General features: G+C 44.0%; 1 long non-coding RNA gene across 1 annotated transcript; it reads left to right on the forward strand.

Moving 5' to 3' along the window:
* The first annotated feature begins 2,364 nt into the window (after window positions 1–2,364).
* LOC142018610 (uncharacterized) lies at window positions 2,365–21,092 on the forward strand. Its single transcript, XR_012646872.1, has 3 exons — window positions 2,365–2,403; window positions 12,985–13,120; window positions 21,021–21,092. It is a non-coding gene; the product is annotated as an uncharacterized LOC142018610 (long non-coding RNA).
* Window positions 21,093–23,577: the final 2,485 nt, after the last annotated feature.

Below are 23,577 nucleotides of genomic sequence, written 5' to 3' on the forward strand. Positions count from 1 at the left end.
CACAGGGCTGGAGCTGCATCTGCAGCATGGCCATGGTTGGATCCAGCCTCCACAGGACCAGGGCTGTGCCCAGCAGCTCAGACAGTGCTGGAGTCGACATCTGAGGGGCCAGGGCTGCATTCTGGAAACCCAACAGTGCTGGAGCTGGTCTCCTCAGGACCAGGGGCACATGCAGCAGCCCAGGAGTGGCCACAGCCAGTGTTGGCCCAGCAGGGGCCATGGTTGGGCAGGAGGTAGTGGGGTCTAGTGGGGAGAAGTGGAGCTGGCAACAGGGAGGGCCAGAGGTAGGGGACCTCCCCTCATCCAGAAAATTCACTTGTTCAGGACCAATTAACCCTGAGTGTACTGGATGAGGGAGCTGCAACCTGTATTTTTAATGACTGAAATAAACTACTGAAACGCTGTTATTGTTGTTTGATCTAATATCATTATGAAGGAAATATTGGATATGAAGTCCATAGAGATAGATACTAAAAATAATAATTAATGATGTGGTCCCAGTCTTGTGAGTGCTCATCTCTTACTGTTGGAGCTCAGTGACTTGCATGTGTACTCCCTGGATCTAGTTCATAAATTCTTAAATATAAAAGTAGTTGTTGTCTGACTCTCAACAGGAAAATGGTTCATTATCAGCCTTACACTATTTATTGCAAAAACCTCTCCATTAATATTTTTACAGCTTTCCCTTGAGGAAAAAAAATGCTTTTATAGTCAGACATTTCAAATCCTTGAAATATACTACATATCCATTGATTCCCTGGCACAGAGTCTACAGAAACACTGCATGCAGAAAATTCCAGTGTAGTTTTTAAGTTTATATAATCAGCTACACTGCTAGATGCATGAGAGAGACTTTGATAGATTACTCAGATATGAAATTCCCCAGTTTTCTTCTGTAATAAAATACTACACTATGCACAAATTGGAAAACCATTCCTGTAAGTTACAACCACCTCAGAAACCCTCACTGAATAATCCAAAAGTTCAGTTACCTTTTTGGCTTTCAGGAATCCTAGCTCTGCAGGAGATTTATTCTGTCCATAGTGGACATGTATGAATCAATAATAAATATGATGAAAGCTCTATTACTAAAAGCTCTGCTCAGAATCAGTGATCCAAGTGGCAATCCTGTATCAAGACAAATAGTTCTGGATGAACTCAGCAAGGTTTCACAGGCAGGAGCCTCCTTTTATTTGTACAACTTGCACCTACAGCGATGCCTGAAAAAGAGAATAGCAGCATGAACCTTGGCTAAAAATTAATACATACCATGTTGACTTCGCAGTGCAGCCTCCAAAGTTCTGATAGTTCCCTGTCTCCCTAAAGTGATGTTGAATAGTAACAGAGAGAAAGCCATGCTAGTCTGTATACGATCAAAACAAAAAAGCAGCCAAGTAGCCCTTTGAAGACTAACAAAATAATGTATTAGGTGGTGAGCTTTTGTGGGACAGACCCACTTCTTCAGACCATAGCCATACTAGAACAGTTCTGAAGAAGTGGGTCTGTCCCACGAAAGCTCACAACCTTTTTCTGATTTGTCCTCCTTGCTTACTGTTTTTGGTTCTCTGTGCCTTAAATATTGAGTCTGTTCTGGTCTGGCTATGGTCTGAAGAAGTGGGTCTGTCCCATGAAAGCTCACCTAATAAACCATTTTGCTAGTCTTTAAAGTGCTACTTGACTGCTTTTTGTTTTGATAGTGTATACACTAGCACGGCTTCCTCTTTGTTATTATTTTGTTAGTCTTTAAAGTGCTACTTGGCTGCTTTTTTTGTTTCTAAAGGTGTGTGGGGGTGTGTGTGTGTGTGTGTGTGTGTGTGTGTCCGTCCCCTTAACCACCTTTTGTCTTAAAGCTATTTCTAAGTACTTGAGTTATGTTGCATTTATCTCTTCCTTTGTATCACAAGCTGTCAAAGCACGCACGCACGCACGACCAACAGAAGAGGATAGGTTGGGAACAGACCACTGGGAAACAGTCAGTGCAGAGCTCGTAAGTGATGAACAGAGATCCTCTTGAATGATATCTAATGGAAGAAGAAAGGGATTTGGTACATGTTGGGTAGAGCGGGGAGGCTGACCTCTGATATAGGGCTCCCCACCTGCATGAATAATCTCAACTCCTCATTGTTGCATGTTGGAAGAGTTGACTTGAAATTCACAGTCACCAGGTCTTTAAGGTTAAATTTGAGTAGATTCTGAAGTTTGCACTGAATATTTAATTTCACTCCAGTTCAACATTCTCTCTAATTTTTTTTCCATGCGTGGAATAAGTTTAGCTATGTGCACTAAGATGTGTAGATGTGCACCCCCAGTGGAAACATACGGTGCTGGCCATGCGTGCTCTGCTAATCAGCTGGGTAGCAAATGAATCTCTCCTGGATGGTCACCTATGTGCTCAGCTTACAGGTAACACTGATCCACTCCACTGTGCTATCCACATGATCCTTGACTTGCAAATCTATATAATGACTCAGCTGTTGTTCAAAGATGGGATAAATAGGTGGGAAGGAAAAACCCCTTTGGTATTTTTGAGACTTGTGCCAATTTTTATTTTGTCCCACATAAAACCTTTGTGAGCTGTGTTGACACCAGTTAAGGTAAGTGTCCTGAAGGTGTGTGGGCTGTCATGTTCTTTGGTGATGTTTGCTCTAGTAACTTAACAGTCAGAAAGTTTCAATGCTGAAAAAGATCTCCCAGTTCTGGCATGATGCAGCTTGCAGGTGGGGGAAGGGAGGGACAATGCTAGCAATGCAAACATAAGTTCCTTTTTAAGCTGTTGAAGGTAGAACTATACAAGTTTGGGTCCTTAGGTGTCCAAACTGAACAATAAGTAGACAGGTATAATGAATGCTCTGAGACATTCCCTCCGTGAACTGACTGATTGACTGGAACAATTAATAAACCTCTGTCCTAAGAGGCTTTTCCTGCAGAAGTATACAATGAAACCTGTTTAAAAAGGCTAATGTTAGGTTCACAGACAGCTCAGTTAAAATATCTTACCATGCAGTTAAATGTCTTACCATGCAGAATGCTTAGTGAAGCAGTTGGTTAGTGCCTCTGTTCTTATCAGGAAAATCCTTGTTTGCAACCCTGGTAACAATAAAAGCGTGAAAACTAGAGGCCTGCTGCAGCAACCATTGAAATCAATGACAAAACTCCATTGTTTTCAATGAGGAGTACCTCTGAGGTTGGACTTCTGTTGATGAGTGAACTCCAAGGGTGAAATCCTGGTCCCATGGTAGTCGATGGGAGTCTTGTCACTCAGTTCACAGTGGGGCCATGACTTTATCCCCAGTGCCTTCACCGAGAGCAGAAGGCCTAGAGCTGGGAAAAGTCTGCTTGTGTTTAGGGTTTCCTAGTATTTGCTTGCTTCAGGCAGCGCAGCTCATACCTAAATGGCTTCATGCTTTTGTTATAAATCTAGCACCCATTCTTTTTAACTAACTTCTTTTCAGCCTGAACTAGCTTTCATTTAGCAAGCCCATCTAAACATAGCAGAGAAGACACAGTGCCTGTGACCCAGGCGTGGAGCTAGTGCTGTGAGTATGTGCCCAAGGGTCCACATGGGCTTGTGTGTTTTCACTGCTGTTTTTAACTGCACTGGCTAGATTACAGCTAGCAAGGGAATGCCTCTTACTTGGCCTCTTTCTAGAATCTTCCCAGAGTACTGAGACATAGCATTCTTCCTTGTGCATACACACACACTCCAATTTGCATCTTGCATAGAAAGAACATAAGCATACCCTTCAATATTAAGTGGTATCAGAACAACCCAGATGTTACCTAAACATTTCCTAGGAATAACTGAAATATACTGATACCCTTCTAAAAGATAAGGTGAGGATGGCCATACGTAATGAAAATGTACTTTTAGGGGATTCAGAATTTGCCAGAGAAAGTTCTTCCATCCCTAGTAAAGTCCCTGTGTAGCATTTTGTAGAGGAAAGATAGGGGACAACATGACTGTGGTCTGTTGGTACCTACACGGGAGGGTATCTCAAATCCTGAAGACTCTTGAATTTAGGAGACCATATCATAACAAAATTGAGTGGCCAGAAGTTGGCAACAGAAAAATTCAAACCTCACAATGAGGTGCAGGTTTTTTTTAAACAGTGGGCGTAATTAACCATTGGAATAGAATAACAAATGACCCGTTAAATTCCTTATTCCTTAGAGCCAGATCCAAATCCCATGAAAGTCAGTGGAAAGGTTCTTAAGGCCTTGAGTAGGCTTTGAATAAGGAGTCTAAGAATGAAGAATGTTCCTAAAAGCTATGCTGCATTACTGAGTTAATGCCAAAGGTAAAAGTAAGCCAATGCCCCTGGGTGTGATGCTCCACAAAGGAGGAGACAACTGGCTGGGTTTTTTGGCTGCAGGAGGAGGTGTGGCATGTTCCCAGCCTGGCTCCTGGAAGTATGAAGCAAGCTACTATGCTAAGTACCAGAAAGAGGCCATCTGGGGGTGCCACCCTGGTCCAGGACTGTACCAGGCCCAAGCTGCCACTCCAGGGTACCATTTAATGAGGGCAGGAGGCGGGGCTGAAGCTCCCCTGCCTTGAGAGTTATACCAGGGTGCTGTTTGCTCTCCCACTTCATCACTCAGGGAGCGAGGGGAAAGTGTATAGTTTTGCTGCATTCCTCACTCTGCCTGGGGACAGACAAGCTGTGCACTTTTCTCTCACTCCCTGACACTGACAGGAAGAAGAGCAAGCAGCATTCTGGTATGAATCGTGGGAGTTGGGGGGCTTCAGCCCTCCATCTTTCCTGCACACCCCCTATATGTACACTAGCACCTTGCCATGAGTACCCCATGCTCTTAGCCCCCTGTCTCCCCTCCACACACATCCCAAACCTGACCCTCTGTCCTGAGCCTTGCCTCCCATCCCAAGCCTGACTCCTATGCCCACCACAACCCAACAATCCCCTTCCCCCTGCCTTGAGCCTACCCCGCCCCCCACTTAAATTTCTTACAGTTACAGTTGTATCACAACTGGTCTCCCACAATCTCCTGCCCCCCAGGGGGTTGCAATATGACAGTGTCTGTAAGACTTTTGTTACTTTTACCCCTGGTTTAATGCAGGAATCACTGGATGAAGGTCTAAAGCCAGATCATATGGCAGGAGAGTCCATTCTAGCCTTAAAGCTGTCTCTCTGGATGGTCCAGGTGCTTTAGACTGAAAGTGGACAATGGGTGCATAGAAGTATTGAGAGAGACCCAAATTTACTTTTGTTTACAAATACCCAGTTCGTGACGACAAAGCATATGAACAGCAAAAACGGGAGTTCTGCTATAGCTGGGTGAATGCCCAAAAACAAAGCACAAATATTTGCTTCACACTCCTTTCGTGTTGACTTTCCACAAATATTCTAGTTGGTTTGCTTATGTGTAAGAACAATTGCTCAAGCAGCACCTTTTTGAACGATTTTGTTTGTTCTACCTGGGTACCATTTGTCCAAGGGAAACCTGGGCCAGTAACCCTTAGCATTTTTCTAAAAATTGGGCAAAACTCAAGAAATTTGTGTGTGTGTGTGTAAAATATTTTCATTGTCTTAATTACGATGATTCTTATTTGACTGGGGAAAGGATTAAACTGGATTTTGCAATGACTTAGATTACAGTGGGAGCTGAAAGCATTCAGTGTCTCTCTAGGGTGGGCCACTAATGGGCAAGGTCGGTTGCATTTTAAGTTTTTGTTCTGTTTCTGCCCAATTTATTGCCCCCTTGAAATCCAATGCAGGCTGTTACGTAATATGTAGGAATTTCTGTAGGGGGGTGCTTTTTTGTAAATGTGAACTACCACCCCCAACACAGCAGGCCCTGCCCCTCCCCCTCATCTCCAGCTGACCCTCAGCCCCCACCATAATGCAGTAATAAACGTCTTATAGAAATTACCTTTTGGGATCTCGCTGTAATATCATAAGTGAAAAACAATACTACAAAATATTCCAGTCTTCATCCCCCCCCAACGCATTCAAGCCCCTGCCCTGAGCCCACAGACTCAGCAGCAGGAGAAGCAGAAGGTGAAGAAACAGAAGGAGAAATACAACTAGAACTGGAAACAGCAGAACCACAAGTAGCAAAACCTGTAGTTAAAAGCTCCACTGGCCTTCCCAGCCCACTGCCCTGCTTCTCTGTGGGGCTCAGCAGTCAGGGAGGGCTGTCAGAGCACTGCATGATGAGTGCTGGGGACAGGCGATCCTTTGTGGCTGCTGCTGTTGTCCACTGCCCGCTTTCTGCTCCGGGTAAAATCCCCAGTTAGTTTGGTTAGGGACCCAGTGGGGACTAGGGGTCAGTGGAGTGGGGAAGGGGTAGAGCCAGCAGTGGCCCATGATGGTGCGTGGATGCACCCTTCACATCTGCCCTGCATACAAGCCTGCAGTGGGAGTTTTTCCATATTCTGTGCTGGGGTGTTGGATTGGGCCCTTTTGCTACTAAATGGGATTGGAGTTTTTGGTGGATTTCCATCAGATCCAGGCCCTCTGAATACTCAAACTGGACATGACGGGGTGAAAAAGGTGTGTTCTGTATTTATTCTTCACAACTGTTGGGCACAAAGCTATCTAAGCTCAGTTAGGAGACAACTGCTTTCCAGGCTGGTTGAGAATCTCAGAATTCCCCCCAAAAATCAGATTTAATCTCTTACTACATTTCCAGGCCTGTTTTGCCTTGCTCGTGCAAGCAGTGCCATTGAAGTTTTACATGGTGGGGCTAAAAGGAAGATTTTTGTACTGGGGGGAGAGCGCTCTAAAAATACTGGACTGGATCTTTCGCTTGTGTGGCTTGGCTTAACTCAGCTGAAATGCCTGATGTGAAGGGTATTTTTCTACTTGGTAGCTGACTCAAGGCAGAGTGTGAATCCACAGTGCACCAGAAAGTCATGTGGTAACATTCTAGGTGCTGCCAAACACCAAGTCCCACAGAGTCACTTGACATACTGCATTTTCATCCCCTAGCATACCAAACCACACTTTGGGACTTCCCGTGAACAATGGCTGGGTCCATCTGGCACTTTATGGGATGGCAAACTGTTGCACTGTACATTCACACTTTTGCCTTGTGCTGCACTTACTTTGCCGTATAGAAAATGCCTAAGTCAATTTACGCCAGCGGAACATCTGTCTGTGTAACTGAATTCCCAGCCTGTGTGTGGAGTACAGATTGTCAGTCCACAAGATACTTTACATGAAGTCCTTAACCTTGCTTACATATAGCATGATCCCAGGTGCCTAAGGATAACCAAGTTTCAGCAAGGTTAACAAGCAAAAAAATGTTCCCAGCCTGAAAATACAACCTGTATATTGTTCCTGGGACAATACCATACATGGTGAAAGATCACAGAACTCTTTCTCCTCCTATAGGTAGCCCTGAGGCTTCTGACCACCTAGGTTTCACTCATTCTTTATGATCCCAAACCTAGCCAATGTCAATCGAGATTAGGGCAGGAAAAAAAAATCTTCCTGACTGCAGATATAGCGGAACAACTGCCCCTTCCCTGGAGCTGTGCACATAGAGCAATTCAAGGGAAATCTCGCTTTACAAGGGCTTGTGAAGTTGCCACCAGGACTGAGGCTGTAACCTCCACACGGCAAGGTTGATTTTTGGTGTAAAGTGGTTGTAATTCCCAGATAAAGGTGGGAGAGAGAATTACAGGAAGTATACAACTGAGTTTGGGGTTCAGTCAGCCATCAGGCCCACATTTAGGGTTTGTTTTCACTTAGGAGATCAATCTTCCAGAATTTGATTTAGTAGGTCTAGTAAAGACCCATTAAATCGACCACTCAAGGCACAGCCATTGACCCCGGTACTCTACCAGGTCATGAGGACTAAGGGAAGCTGCTTGCTCCCAGAGTGGGGACACTGCAGAAATTTGACCCTAGATATGTCAATTCTAGCCGTGCTAGTCTCGTAGCTGGAGTTGTGTATCTTGCGTCGACTTTCTCCAGTAGCGTAGACCTGCCCTTAAGAAGTTGCACAGGTTTGGCTTAGCTCTGCTGTTTGCTCCTGAGCACTTGGGATTGGCTGGCTATTTGGCTAGCTGCCCAGGAAGCTCTTCAGGAACTATCTACAAGCCCACTGACTGGAATTTTGGGCCCCAGGACAGCACAAGCAATATACCCCATCCGCCCTCCCTGAGATTGAGCTACAGCCCACCCTGCCCAGAGAAACTCCCCAGTGCAACCCCCAGTGGACCCCCTGGTCAGCTGCAATGCCATTCCCCACCTGCATGGAGGTTCTCCTCCCACCATCCTTTCACTCTGTGACCCACGTCACAGCTGTGCACCCCAGCAGTCCTGTGACAAGCTCAGCTCCTTTCCCCCACTGGCCCCAGCTCAGCCCCTTCCCCTCTTTCCTCAGGACACCCCCTGCCTAGCTTTGTGTGCCCCCCTTCCTGTGCTTCTGAGCCCAGGTTGGCTTTTTCCCCTCTGCCCCCCCAGCCACCCTCTGCCCAGCCCTGCCCCTAGAAGTCCTGTGCCCAGCCTGGCCCCTTCCCCTCTCTGCCCCCCTCCAGATCCCCTTTTGCCATCCTGTGCCAGTCCCCACTTGGCTCCTTTCTCCCAGCTATCCCTGCTCACCTGCACCCTTCTGCCCCACCCTTCTCCCTTCCCAGTCTGATTTCTCCCCCTGCTCCCTTTGGTCTTAGCTCCCTGCAGTCTCATGCCAGAGCTCTGTCCCTCCTTCTTTTCCCACCCTGCCTCCTCTCCTTGTCCCAGCCCATCTCTACCCTCTCTGCTCACCCACCTGGCTACAACCTCTGGGCTTCCCTCCTGCCCTGCAGCTCCACAGATCCAAGCTCCAGAGCTACATGCCGTGTTACCATGCTGCTACAGCAGTCCTATTTAAAAGGTCCTGCGATCTGGGCAGGGCAACAGCGGTGGCGGTGGCAGTGGCAGCCCCAGGACCCTTAGACCCACCAGGCCCCAATGCAGTTGCCCCATCTGAAGCAGCCTCCGTTTCTCCATACATTGCTAAAGCACTTTCCCTAACCCTCCTCTGAACATTATCATCTGGGTTGCTTTTTGCAATGTGTCTAACTTGGTATAGTCTGGCAATGGTGTCTCAGTCCATCAGACATCTGCTTGCTTTGTTGATGCTCTGATAAGGCTCTTTAACTGTGTTCTCCTTACATATATAGCATATATTTTAAAAGTAACAGAGTAAGCCATGCTAGTCTATACACTATCAAAACAAAAAGCAGTCAAGTAGCACTTTAAAGACTAGCGAAATAGTTTGAAAGCTCACCTAATGAACTATTTTGCTAGTCTTTAAAGTGCTACTTGACTGCTTTTTGTTTTGATATATTTTAAAAATGTGACCAGGCTCCAGGTACCCTGTAACAGAGTCACTTAACCCTATAAAGCCCAGGGTCCTAGGACCAGCCAACCCTGATTGAGAACCAGCTTGAAGAATAAGTGATCTCTATAAAATGTTGAAAGGATTCTACTGAGATGAGGACTGTGGAAAGCAGCTGGACTCTTGTGGTTCGAGCAGAGCGAGATACAAAGGGGATGGTCTCTGTGTTCCTAAGCCCATTCTGCTGAAGGGGGTAACTTGATTTTGTTGCTTTGTGAGTTTAGTGTTTGAATGAATACACTAACTTTCTGGGAAGGACCTGACAGAGACTTGGGTATGAAATGAGAAAAGCAGCAGCCTCTCCAAGCTGAAATAAAATCAAACCCAAACAACGCTTCAGCTCACCCACACAGGCTAAGTCTTATCACCCCCAAACTGGCCTGAAGTCTGGCCTTATAGTTGTTCCATGTAGTATTGAGTGGAAGGCCAGCAGAGGCAGGCTATTTCAGTCCAAGGCCTGGACACTGATCCAATGTTGATAGGCCCTTGAAGAGAACAGCCGACTGAGACTGATGTAAGGGAGACGAATTAGGCCTTCTCTATTCTGCTGCTATTTCAAACAGGTACAACTTGGAAAAAAAAATTAATCTGTCCCCTTCAGGCTCTCCCGGTGAATACTTTTTATTAATCCCAACACGGGCTTCTTCCTTGTCAACTTCACAGCTGACATTTTCATGTTCTGGCTGTGATCCTTGGTTGGGAGTAATTTTCTCTGAAAGAAAACAGAGTGCAGCCCTCCCTTAGCATGAGGTAAAATGATATCCTATCAAAGAGAAGAGAATTAGGTCCAGCAGTGATGTATTTGATATCACATTGAGAGCGAGATTAGGAGATTGCTTGAGAACAAGGTAAATTTAAGCCCACAAATATTACTTATCGACCTGGGCATTAGACATTTGACAGATGCATGGTTACGTGCTTGTAGAGGATCTTTTCTTATCATCAGTGTCCTGTATTTAGTGCACCCACCAAGAGAACAAAAAGTTGAAGAGTTGCTGCTTATCTATACATCTGCTTTCTTGCTCATGTTCCACAGGGACATAAATCCATGAGTCAAGGCATGTTGTTTTATTTGTCTTCATGATTCAGGGTTTAGTTGTATTCCAAGGTTTCCCAAACTTTATATAGCTGGAACCCGTGTTTTTTTTCAGTACCTTTTTTTTGCAGCCCAAAGATATAAATGCATATTAAAAAAAAAAAATTAATTTTCACTCATTTATTCAAAATAATAATAGTACATAATAATACACCAAAAATTATACAAACCTGCCACCTCGGGTTGGGTAGAAATCTGTGGCCTGTATAATTAAAGAGGACAGATTAGACGATCCCCTTGGAATTCACTTTATCTATGACCTCACTTTCCCTATTTTGAAAGCTTCTGTTTGCTCATCAGGAAATGTTTATGGCTTGTTCGTTTAAATGTACATGTAACCTCAGACTCACTGAGCACGTGTACTAGGGAGACAGAAGTCACTGCTCTATGGCCTCAGCTAAGAGGCAGCTGGCCTTTAGCTCACGTGGTAGAGCAGAGGGTTTTAATCCCTACAGTTGCAGGTTCCATGCCTTCTAATGATGACCCAGGTCCATTGGGATTACCTATAGCTGTGTAGATTTGGGCAAATTTTTACATTTAAAAAAAAAAAAAAGAAGATAGATGGGGGAAGAGAAGGAAACCCCCTGAAGCTTCCCATGCATAGTTTCCTCTGAAGTTTTTCTTCAGAGCACTGGAGTTTGCCTCTATATAGAAGAAACAAAATGAGCGGTGTCATATCCCAATCTTCATGGAACCACAAAAGTCACGAGAGACCAGAGGCACCTGCAGAGGGAATATGTGCTTCCATATTAGCTTTTCTTTGGCTCTTCTCCCTCTCCACTTCTCTGGTAAAGTGGCTCCAATGCACTGCACCAGGCACGGTCCCAAGGATCTCCATCAGGGACTCCCCGGGCTGTGTTCTGAGGGGAAGCAAAAATGAAAAAAAACAAGTTTCGTGGTCAACCTTTGCTATCAAATGGAGCTGGAGCATGCAGGCCAGCAGAAATGGTGGTCTGCAGCTGTTTCATGCTGGATTGTTTCTCCCTTTGGTATTGTCCTGACCACCATTCTGACTTTGCTTGTGTTTGGTCATTCTGCCACCTCTCGCCTTGCATTTCGTTCTACATTTTAATGGGATTTTTCTTCACTCCATTTTTTATTCCCCACCCATTCAGTCTCTCCAAACTGAAATACCAGCACAAAAGTATTCTAGTCCAATTGTGTTCAAGTGGGCTTGAAACTAGGCAGGCGAGATCATCTGAGCCTGGGCAGTATCCATTCTATATAGTCCATTTGTTTTTTTTTTTTTTAGGGGTTTGCCTGTCCTTAGTTTTGTGATTTAGCTTCTATACAACAAGGAGTTCCAACCATCCAAAAGCCACTATTGAATGCTGCTGCTTATTGTTCAACCTAGAAAATAATAATAGATATTCAGTTAGACAGGGCTGATGTTTATGATAATCTGAAGAGAGAAAGTGCTGCTGTCTAAACCACTAAACATTCTCTGTGAGGTAGAGAGCCCTACGTCATTGGCTACTGCTAGTGCTCAGAACCATACAGTTCAGTGCCTTGCAGCTTCAAGCTCCTAACAGAGCTATTAAGTAGACCAAGTAGTGCAATAAGCATGAACCCCTTTAGCAAAAGCAAGTTAAAAGATAAGTGCTTGACTAACTCAATCAACAGGTTTTATGTAACAGTACAGAGGAGTGGGAGTAAAGGAAAAGGTAGCAGGGCTAGGAAAGCTAATCACAAACGGAAGCTGTTCTCTGAACGTGTGAGAATAGGAGAATATTAACAGGTGCTGCAAATCTCCAGGGTTAGATGAAGTATGAATGGTCCGTTCTGGGGCAAATCAGCTCATATAAGTTAAACTGTATTGATGATGGAAGTGGGGCTACACTATCTCAATGAAAAGCTGCATTTTAGTGATGGATAAATGGATCCTTTTTTCTGGAAGTGAAATAATGGTTTGGTGGACCTGGAAATGCCAGACCCTGGGGAACCCGAAATCTCTCACCTATCTTTAGCATAGACTCCTCCTCTCAACATGCACACATTCAGTTTCTTACACCCGTCCTAAACAGAGGTTCCCTGCCTTGAATGCACACTTATTTCCTATCCTCCTGCCTTTTGCAAGCACCCTAGTTAGAGCCTTATTTTTGGAAATAACCTATCTACATTGTACCTCTTCAGATCATCAGGCTGACATTCCAAGGATAATACCTACTTTCACGTGGGCCAGATTGCAAAATGATGTACATTAGCGTAGCTCCATGGAAGTTAATGGAACAGCACTGATTTGTACCATTGGTGGATCTGGCAGTCTGATCCAACAAATAGAAGAGCATTAAACAAATCACTGGCTGTGTCACAGATGGGGAAAAAAATACTTAGTTTAATTTCACTTAGCTGGTTTGCAAGTTGCTGAGCAGCTTGTGAGCTCAAAATAAATAGGGCTCTGTCTAACCGGAAAGTGTAAAACTTGTTTGTAAAACATACACTCTGTAAGAACTTGAGATACTTACAATGGTGGCAGGTGGTCTCAGAATGAGTTGAAAACAATGGGGCCATATTTGATCTCCATAAATTTGATTTTTCAGAGCATGAGGAACCCAAATGGCTCATTAATATGGCTTCTTGTAAGATTAGAAACATCAGGCTTTTACACTTTTTGTGATGTCGTCTGGCTCTCTTCCTGCTTTGAGACTTCTACAGCAGTGATGGTGATCACCTATGGTTAGTATTTACTTTCTCATTGAAAAGGTAGAGAATTAGCCTTCGCAACAATCTCCTTTCATGTCCTCTTCACTGTCCCATTGTGGGAATAATTACTTACAGATTTTGTTTTATTTGACTTATATTATCACTACAATGGGAACTGAATTAGATCCAATTTACCTGTGAGCCACTCTGGAAGTAGCGGAAATACTATAGGCACTTTAAATCACCTTAACTGACAGCATGTGAGACATCTGGATAACCAGAATCACCTCTGCAGGAGGGTGACCTTTATAGTTGGACATTGTAACAGGGCAGCACTCACCTCTCACAAGTGCCCCCTAGGCCAGGTGCATGTACCTGCATTCTCTCCTGTTCAATGGCTCTTCAGTGACTCAGCCCTCCAGCTGAGTCACACATACTCTGTGTGCAAATCAAACACATTCCTTCTGAGTTACATGTCCAACAGGACCTCTCTCAGTACCCTCTGTAGTATTTCTGACTCTGTTCTCCCCTCCCACACCAAAAAGAAAGTGGTGCCCCAGGTCTTCCCTTCCTGGAGGCAGCATCTTTGCCCTCACCTCACAGCTTTACCTCCAAGTCACAGCACAGTCCACTCATTTGCAATAAGATATATCCACAGGGAGTTGTCCACGGTGCTGCTGCTCTCTCAGCCAGCTCATCACCCAGTCTGCATCCCTTGAGCTCCACACTACAATCCATAACTTGCTTTGCTTTGCTTTGCTTTGCAGCTCCTTTTTATATGGGCGTCCTGGCTCCTGATTGGCTATCTCCCTTGCAGCCACTCTAGCCTGCCTCCCTATTGCCTTTTCCTGGGATAGGGTGTAGCAAGGCCACGAGTCTCCAGCAGGGGGGCTTCGGGGCCGAGTCCACTCTGTCACAGAGAGATATTGTCTGAGAGGGAGAATCTCAGAAATGTAGTGGGAAATGGAGAGGGGTTTGAGCCTAACTGTTTTCAATAATTGCGGGTAATGAACACCGTCTGTCTCATCCCCAGTTTACCCCAAAAAGAATGTGTCTCTGGTGATTCAAAACAGAACATTGAAAAGATCGCCACGAGCACAAGTCACTGCTGTACCATTTGACATTTCCGTCAAATTTACCACCGCCTGTCAGTGGCAACTGTGTTGCACCTTTAACACATGCAAATCAGCTTTATGCTTTAATGGCAAAAACATGAATGCATTTCAGCACTTACTTTGCTCTTCATTAAAATATGTGGGGCTGTTTTAACAAACAGCCCTGTACTTTGATGACACCTACAGCACAGCATGTATCTTTAAAAAAGAACCTGGATATATAAATATTTATGCATAGTCAGCAGGTCTTAAGTGGGTGTTCCCCTGAACACTGTCTCTTTTTTGAGAGCTGCCTGCAGCAAGAAGGTAACATCATAAATATATTCTCTGGGGGCAGAACCTTCTCATGCATGACGTGTTCTACCCTTTTCACAGACCCTGACATTTTACTCCATAAAATGTACATGGCTCTGCAATAAACTGGTACAACTGCACAGAATTCTGTGTGAAAGGTGACTTCAGTATGAAATTTGCTGACTCAGCTGGATACTTAGACATCTAGTTGCCATCATTTGACAGGTGATCACCCCCTTCAAGGTGCAGCTGTTGTTGTTGTTTGCGTGTACAAAAAAAGGAAATCTGCTTTTTCAAAATAAATCCCACTATCAGGAAGGAGGTAGTACTTGAACATTGGTTGGATTTAGGCAAGGATTTCAGTTCAAGATTGAATCAGTGCTAGGATCTAGGCTCAAAAGGGCCAAAATCTCATGAGCTGATCTCAGAGGTTTGAGGCCTAAAGTGAAGCAATTGCATGAGAACAGCTGTTGTAATAAGATTTAAAGTCTCATGAGATTGCCTTTATCTTGGGCTAAGAATTGATAAGCATGGTCAAATGAAATTTTCAGCCACATTCAAGCCTGAATAAAAAGAGAGGCCCTTTTTCGATCCAAACTGGGACTAAAACCACAGAGGTTAATTTGGATCTAGAGATTCCCTCCCCCTCCCATTTTTAAAGCAGTTCTTCTTTTAGCCCATCTCTCAAATTTACATCTTTCAAATCCCTTACTCACATGTTTCGATCCACTTGGTATTAGTAGTGTACACATGCTGACATCTAGCTTCTCCTCATGTGCTTTTCTAGTTTTTTTTCCTTTATCATATTAATCAAGCTCTGAGCATCTCTGCAAATTGATATTATGACAGTAATTGAAGACTGACAGTTTCCTACTCTCCTTGCTTAAATGTTGTAGACAACATAATGTTGTAACTTTGTTTAGTCAGGTTCGGTACAGATGCAAGGTTAGTCACAGATCAGACTTCGTTTTCATCTTTTCTTCTGCTTCGTTGCTCACGTGATTTTTAGCATGAATTATTAATAATGGAATCATTTTAAATGCTGGAGATGCAGCAATTGTTCTCACATTTTAAATTTGTTCCTTTTAATTACATAGTTACCATTTAATGTTCAATATGGATCTAAGGAGTTTACATAGAGATGTATATTCAAATCTGAACACTCCCATACTGAGAAGAGTACTGGGGGCAAAAACAACCAGTTTTTAAGCTGATGTCTTGAGATGCTATCAGGAGGCCAAAATAATGAAAAATGTAAGGATTAGCTACTTTGTATGGATGACAGTAAGTCTGAAGTCACCCTGGAGATACTGTTGCATCTGTCATTGCTTCACTTTCAATGATTGGTGGTGTTGACAGGATTCCATCAAAGGCTCAAGAAAAAATTGCATGCTAAGTACTTGGGGCTTGGTTTAATAAAACAGATTTCTGAATGTTAATTGTCTTCAGTTTGATCTGGTCACCTTGGAGTGAGCAGTTGTTTTTTTTTTTTTTTTTTTGGTACCTGATTATTATATGGGTCTATAATTTGTAGAGCACGTTTTGCTGGCCAACGTCAAAGGGTCTTACGAAGACCAAGCAGTCCTGTGCCACCTTAGTGACTAACAGATTCATCATTAGGTCATGAGCTTTTGTGGGCAAAAACCACTTCCTCAGATAAAAAATGGGCTCCATTTTTTTTCATCTGAGGAAGTGGGTTTTGGTCATGACCTAATGAAATTTTTTAGTCTCTAGAGTGCCACAGGACTGCCTGTTTGTTTGTGAAGCTATAGACTAACATGGCTACCCCTGTGAGACTATTTACCAGCCAAGGGTCTTACAGTGAAACCTTACACAAAACTGTGTGTGACAAAGCCCCTCCATTAGCTTGGTGGGTCCTGTACATTTTGGGAGATTGCTTCAGAGGCTCACAGCAGCCCTCAGGTTAGATACCAAGCAGCTGTTTTGGTGAGCTACTCTCATCATCAGCCAGCACAGGGGAAAGAGAGAAGACCAAACTCTGTAGTCTCTGCTGCCCTTAAAAGTGATTTCAGACAAAACAAACCCCTCCACCACAGGAGAGTGTCTCATAGAATCATAGGGCTGGAAGGGACCTCAGGAGGTCATCTAGTCCAGCCCCCTGCTTCAAGCAGGATCAACCCCCATTGTCATCCCAGCCAGGACCTTGTCCAGCTGGGACTAAAAAAACCTCAAGGGATGGAGAATCCACCACCTCTCTAGGCAGTACATTCCAATGCTTCACCACCCTCCTGGTGAAGTAGTTTTTCCTAATACCTAACCTACACCTCTCCCTCTTCAACTTCAGACCATTACTCCTTGTTCTGCCATCTGACACCACTGAGAACAGTTTCTCACCCTCCTCTTTAAAGCTCCTCTTCAGGAAGCTGAAGGCTGCTATTAAATCACCTCTAAGTCTTCTCTTCTTTAAACTAAGCAAGCCCAAATCCCTCAGCCAATCCTCCATGGGTCTTGTGCTCCAGCCCCTTAATCATTTTTGTTGCCCTCCACTGAACCTGCTCCAGCAAATCCACATCCTTTTTATACTGGGGGGCTCCAAACTGGTCACAATATTCAAGATGTGGCCTCACCAGTGCTGAACAGAGGGGAATAACTACTGCTCTAGATCTGCTCGAAATCCTCCTCCTAATGCACTCTAGTATGCCATTAGCCTTCTTGGATACAAGGGCACACTGTTTACTCATACCCAGGCTTTCATCCACCATAACCCCTAGGTCCCTTTCCATCGTACAGCCTGTAACAATGCTTGGGATTCTTCCACCCCGGGTGCAGGACTCTACCCTTCTCCTTGTTGAACTTCATCAGATTTCTTTTGGCCCAGTCCTCCAATTTATCCAGGTCACTCTGGATTCTCTCTCTACCCTCCAATGTATCTACCTCTCCCCCTAGTTTTGTGTCATCTGCTGACTTGCTGAGGGTGCAATCTAGTCCCTCATCCAGGTCATTAACAAAGATGTTGAATAATACTGACCCCAGAACCGAGCCTTGTGGCACTCTGCTGGAAACTGACCACCATCCAGATATTGAGCACCGCCATCCAGATATTGAGCCATTGACCAGTACCCGTTGGGCCTGACCATCAAGCCAGCTTTCTATCCATCTTATAGTCCAAGGATCCAATCCATATTTCCTTAACTTATGGACAAGAATGTTGTGGGAGACCGTATCAAAAGCCTTGCTGAAGTCATGGTATATCACATTCACTGACTTCCCCATGTCCACAGAGCTTACCTCTGTTACCTCATCATACAAGCTAATCAGATTGGTCAAGCAGGACTTGCCCCGGTAAATCCATGTTGGCTACTTTTGATCACTTTCCCCTCTTCCAAGTGCTCCAAAATGGATTCCTTGAGGATTCTCTCCATTATTTTCCCAGGGATTGAGGTAAGGCTGACTGGTCTATAGTTCCCTGGATTGTCCTTCTTTCCTTTTTTAAAGATGGGCACTACGTTTGCCTTTTTCCAGTCATCCGGTATCTCCCCTGATCTCCAGGAGTCTTCAAAGATAATGGCCAAAGGTTCAGGAATGACCTCTGCCAATTCCCTCAGTATCCTGCAGTGCATTAAATCCAGACCCATGGACTTGTGCATGTCTAGTTTTTCTAGATAGCTCAGAACTTGTTCCTTCCCCATAGATGGCTGCCCTCCACCTTCTCATACTGCATTGTCTAGGACCATCATGTGGAAGTTGACTTTGTCTGTGAAGACTGAGGCAAAAAAAGCATTGAGTGCTCAGCTTTTCCTACATCATCTGTCACTAGGTTACCTCCCTCATCCAGTAATGGCCCCACACCTTCCCTGATAACCCATTTATTTATTGCATGCCTGTAGAAACCCTTCTTGTTACTCTTCACATCCCTTGCCAGCTGCATTTCCAATTGTGCTGTTGCTTTCCTGACTACTGCCCGGCATTCTCCAGCCGTATGTTTATACTCCTTAGTCAACTGTCCATGTTTCCATTTCTTGTATGCATCCTTTTTTAATTTAAGCTAAGGATTTCCCCATTAAGCTAAGCTGGTTGCCTACCATGTTTACATTTCTTACTATGCAGTGGAATGGTTTGTTCCTGTGCCTTCAGTAAGACTTCTTTAAACTACTGCCAGTTCTCTTGAACTCTTTTCCCCTTTATCTTCTTATCCCAAGGGATCCTGCTTCTCCGTTCTCTCAGGGATGAGAAGTTTGCTTTCCTGAAATCAAGGGTCTGTATGTTACTGCTCACCTTTCTTCCTTTTGTCTGGATCCTGAAATCTATGATCTCTTGGTCGCTGCAGCCCAGGTTTCCTCCCACTTCTATTTCTTCTACTAGTTCTTCCCTGTTTGTGAGCAGCAGGTCAAGTTGCCCATGGCCCCTGATTGGTTCCTTCAGCACTTGTACCAAAAAGTTATCCCTAACATTCTCCAAAAACTTCCTGGATTGTCTGTGTGCTGATGCATTGGTCTCCCAACAGATGTCCAGATGATTAAAGTCTCCCATGAGAACCAGGGCCTGTGATTTGGAAGCTTCACTTAGCTGCCTGAAGAAAGCCTCATCTATCATGCTCTATAGAGGATGTGGGGTTGGAATGATGGGAGCCCAGGCGTGCCCTCTACTCTCAGCTCCAGCCCAGGGACCCTGGGATAGCAGCTGCCAACAATGTCTTAAGTTTCAGCTGCTTGACAGCGATGATTCTCCAGGCCTCTTCCCCAGAGCAGCCCCCAGCACCTCTCTGGCCACAGGCTCTTCTCTATGGTACCTGCTTGCACTTATTCCTCTCAGACTCTCCACAGCACCTTATCTCCTCCATTTCTCACCCAGGCCCTGAGCATTTTATGACTGGCCTTAGCTGGTTCTTCACTGGCTCCAGTCGTCCTGATGAACCTGGCACTCTTCAATCTGCAAGCCTCCTTATTGGCTCCAGGTGTTTTAATTGGCCTAAATGCCCTGATTGCTGCTAACAGGTTCCTGCTCTGGCTGGTTTATTCTGGGAACAGGGACTTATTCAATCTAGGGCTGATATCTCTCCTCTCTATCACTCTTCTGTAGTAGACCTGGTGGGCCAGTCTGTGTTCCACCTTGGTCCCGTGGCCTGTTGGGGGCCCTGGCTAGAGGACTGATTCTCCATGATACTGTGAGCCCAGGCGTGTACTTAATGTGGTTCATCCCTGTCCCCAACACTTGTACCCTTTGTGGTGTGAGGAAGTCCCTGGCACAGATTTGTCTTTTCTAAAAATCACCTCACTGTAGGAGCTGAGGCTCATAGGAGAATACCAATTACTATGAGACTTGCAATAAAATTGTTAAAGTTGACATCATATTGTTGCTCTGTTGAATTTTGTGATGAAGTCTTTCCATGGGGTAGAGGTTGGACAGTCTGTCCAGTGAGTGTGTATTTTCTTTGGTGTTAGGCCTTCCATAGTCATTCTGCTTTGTTACGTTCCTATTTGTATTTTCCTCCCTGGAAAATAGTGATGTTTTGCCAAATTTCCCTAAGGGCCTAAATTCCACTGTTTTGCCTGCAAGTGGCTTGTGGATGTGAAAGTCAATCAGTGCAAGGACACTGAAGCAGTGGGATCTCATTCTTGTGTTTTCCCCATTCAGGGTATGTGAAGGCTACTGCAGCTGCAATTAACCTCTGCGGAGCACCCTGCAAAGAAGTCCAGATGGTGTGGCTGGGTAAAAGCCCTTTCAAAAACACAAACTGAATTTCTCAGCAGGTGGTGAAATCAGCAGTTGGGGAATTGGGTCCCACATCCTTGATAGTCCTAGGCTAGAGAATGGTTTATTACCACTAAGTCCCTGTTCCTTTCTGAGAGCCTCTGTCTATACAGAAAGGGAGAAAAAAATGGGTAGTGACCCCTGTGATTAGACAAATTAAAAATGAGATATGTTGCCATGGACAAATTTAAAAACATCCTCTGTTTCCAATAGAGGAGATGGTCCTTATTTTTTAAAATGGGGAATTTTGTTAGAACCAGTCTTTTAAATGAGTGAGGCTTTTTAAGGGTGCCCCCTTCCCCTGGATAGTGCATCTGACCCTCATCAGAAATCCATTTGTGATTCATTTGAGAAAGGGGAGCTGCAGTCCCTGTAGGGCAAACATCCCCTACTCAAGACAATAGTCCCAAGTTCAACATCGTACTCTTCTCAAGCTCCTCTAGTGTGTGAGCTTTTAAGAAATGCTGTTAGAACTTCACAGCTCTTGATACAACCATCTAGTTTTGAAGCCTCTCTAAGAAATCGGTTTTCACTGAGTGCAAATGAATGTACTGTGCGAAGAAGTGGCCCTTTCTTACACGGCTGTTGTTATAGTGTAACTTTGGGCATACCAAACAATGTGGGGCAGTGGTGAGGTTAAGTGAATACACTTGCTTATCTGCAGCTAGAATCAGGACTCCTATACTGTGGATTTTTATGACACTATAGATACTTTTTAACAGATGGAATTAAAGAAAATAACTTTAGCCCTCTGAGGCGTAGAGGGAAAGAGAACAGAACTGCATCATGGATGGTGTGTCCTTTGTTAACAGAGAACTTTCATGCTCCAGAAGGAGAAATAGCAGTGGTTTCTCCGCAGGATCAGGAGTGGGGCAGAATCCGAATGAAATCACCTTGGGAATGAAATCCTTGCAAAGGCACCCATCTGCTGTCCTTCTAGTGCATCCCTTTCCACACGAGCCTTTTGAACACTTCACCTTGGCGTGGATGGCCCCTTTTACCCATGATGTGGAAAGCTGTAAAGCTGCTTCAAAGCAGAAGGAATGAGAAAAAAGTTCTCTTCCTGCCTGAGACCTCTTTGTTTTCCAAATTGTTTGCTCAGATTGAAGTAGATTCTCTGTAGTTTTAAATGCAATAAAAATGCTTGCTAGATCTTCAGTGCTTTCAGTTTTCTCCTGCAATTCTCTTCTGAGCACACAAAACTGATTCCCTCTCCACTCCACAAAAAAAACCAACAATCAAAATATCTAGATCAGTGATGTCCAATAGGCATTTCCCCCTCTCTCCCTTCCCTACTTTTCCATATTGCATATTGACGCTAAAGAACTACTCTGGATTTACACTCTATAAATTTGGAATCTGGTTCAGTATGACCATTGATGGGTAATAAGCTTAAACTAGTGCAAGCTAAATACTGTGTGGGACCTAACTTTGCATTACTATTCATATTGGAGTAAATGACAGGAGAATCAGGACTTAAAAAAGCCAGGAGAAAGGACACAGGATATCCATGTCTCACACTTCAGACAGAAATTGTCTCTCTGTGTATAAGTGACATATATGCCTGTCTTGGGTTAATTTTGCAATTCCATTTAACTCAGAGTGATTGATCAACCTCCTTTAGATTTATACTGGTTTGTTTCAGAAACTGATCCTATTAGACTTAGGAAAGGCTTAGCACCGTTGAAATCAGTGAAGATACTCTGGATTTACACAGGGTGTATGTAATCAGAACCTGGCCCGTTCATTTCAATGGGATGACCCAGAGAAGCAAGACCTACTCATGTAAGTAAAGATTTGCAAGACGAGTCTTGTAGTTTTAATCATGACCTATCCTCTCCTATCCTCCTGTCTTATCTCTGAAATTTTATTTGGGCAAAATCATTTTTGTATTTTTCTCATATTTTTGTTGCTTAACTGTTTTGAACATTTAGATTGAAACCCGATAAACTTTTTTAACCTGTTGCCACTGAGATAGATTTTATTGCTTCTTGCTGCTTTCATTTACCATATGTTCTGTTATTCACAAACTCTGCCCTAATGAGAATTACTTTTGCAGGTAATTTTCTAATGAATGTCTTGGGATAAACAAATTTTTCATACTTGTTTTGCTAATGTATTCAAATAGGTTCACAGGGGAAAAGATTAATCATCTAAAAAGCAAGCCGGTGTCTTTCATTATGCTGGAGGATCCAGCTATGATCAGAGCAAAGCCACTCGTTGCTATGACAGCCGATACCTTTTTCTCCCTTTGTGAGGTAAATGGCAGCTCCCAAGCTGATTGGCTGAAATTAGATTATCATGCTGACCAACCATAGGGAGTTAATTTCATCAGAAAGAGAAAATGGTGGGAAATCCTGCCATAATCTTGCAAAGGAATTTTTATTAGAAGCCAACAGAGTCATGGGGTAGCTTTCATTATAATTAATATGTTCCATCTAATAAAATAATTTGAGAAGCAGACAATAGAATTAGCCTATCTCTTACTTGCGTATGCTCACAAGCATTAATCTATTTTCTGCTAAGACCTGCACTCAGAGTAAAAGAACCCTTAGTTTCCCCATAATACCTCTATTACCAAATACTCTCATCATGTACCTGTTTATACAGTTGGAGATAAGCTATTGCAGGCAGTACAAAAGGGGTTGGCACGATTACAGGTGGTAGTAAGAAATACTATGTGGAAATAATGGACCCAATAAACTTGAAATAAGGACATTTCCCCCCTTTTGTTTGTTGTTGTAAATATCATGGCATTTCCCAATTCATGAATGGAGGAAGTATTTACTCAGGTCAAATTCAAAAGTGAATGCTGTAGGCGGTTAAGCGTTTGTAACTTCTATGCCAAGGAGACTGAAGAGGTTTACATGGTTTTAAGTAGGTATGGGAACTACATTGATTTAAGCCCTCATGTTAGTTTTCTCCTGTGCTCCTCTCTTCCACTCCTTCAGCATGTAAATTACACCAATGTAGATGCCCTGGAATCAGCTAGACCATCTGCAAGTATGTAATCTGCATCTCCTTATGCATCACAGGTCAAAGTCAGATGTGATGTATAAGAAGGCATAGATTACTTATGTGTAACTGAGCATAAGCCAGGAGCATATGTAACATTAGTGCCTCAGGGCTTATCTACACTACCACAAAAGATCGGTCCACTCAAGATCGATCTTCCAGGGTTCAATTTCGTGCAAGTGCAAAATCAAACTCTCGGGGTCATAGGTGACCCTGTACTCCTCGTGAGATGCGAGGCATAAGGAAGGTTAATGGGAGAAACTCTCCTGTTGACCTCCCCCAGTTAAGACAGACAGGTTAGATGAACACAGATATGCAATTTTAGCTGTGCCAGTTGTGTAGCTAAAATCAACA

This window comes from Carettochelys insculpta, chromosome 10, assembly GCF_033958435.1.
Source record: "Carettochelys insculpta isolate YL-2023 chromosome 10, ASM3395843v1, whole genome shotgun sequence".
Lineage (NCBI taxonomy): Eukaryota > Metazoa > Chordata > Testudines > Carettochelyidae > Carettochelys > Carettochelys insculpta.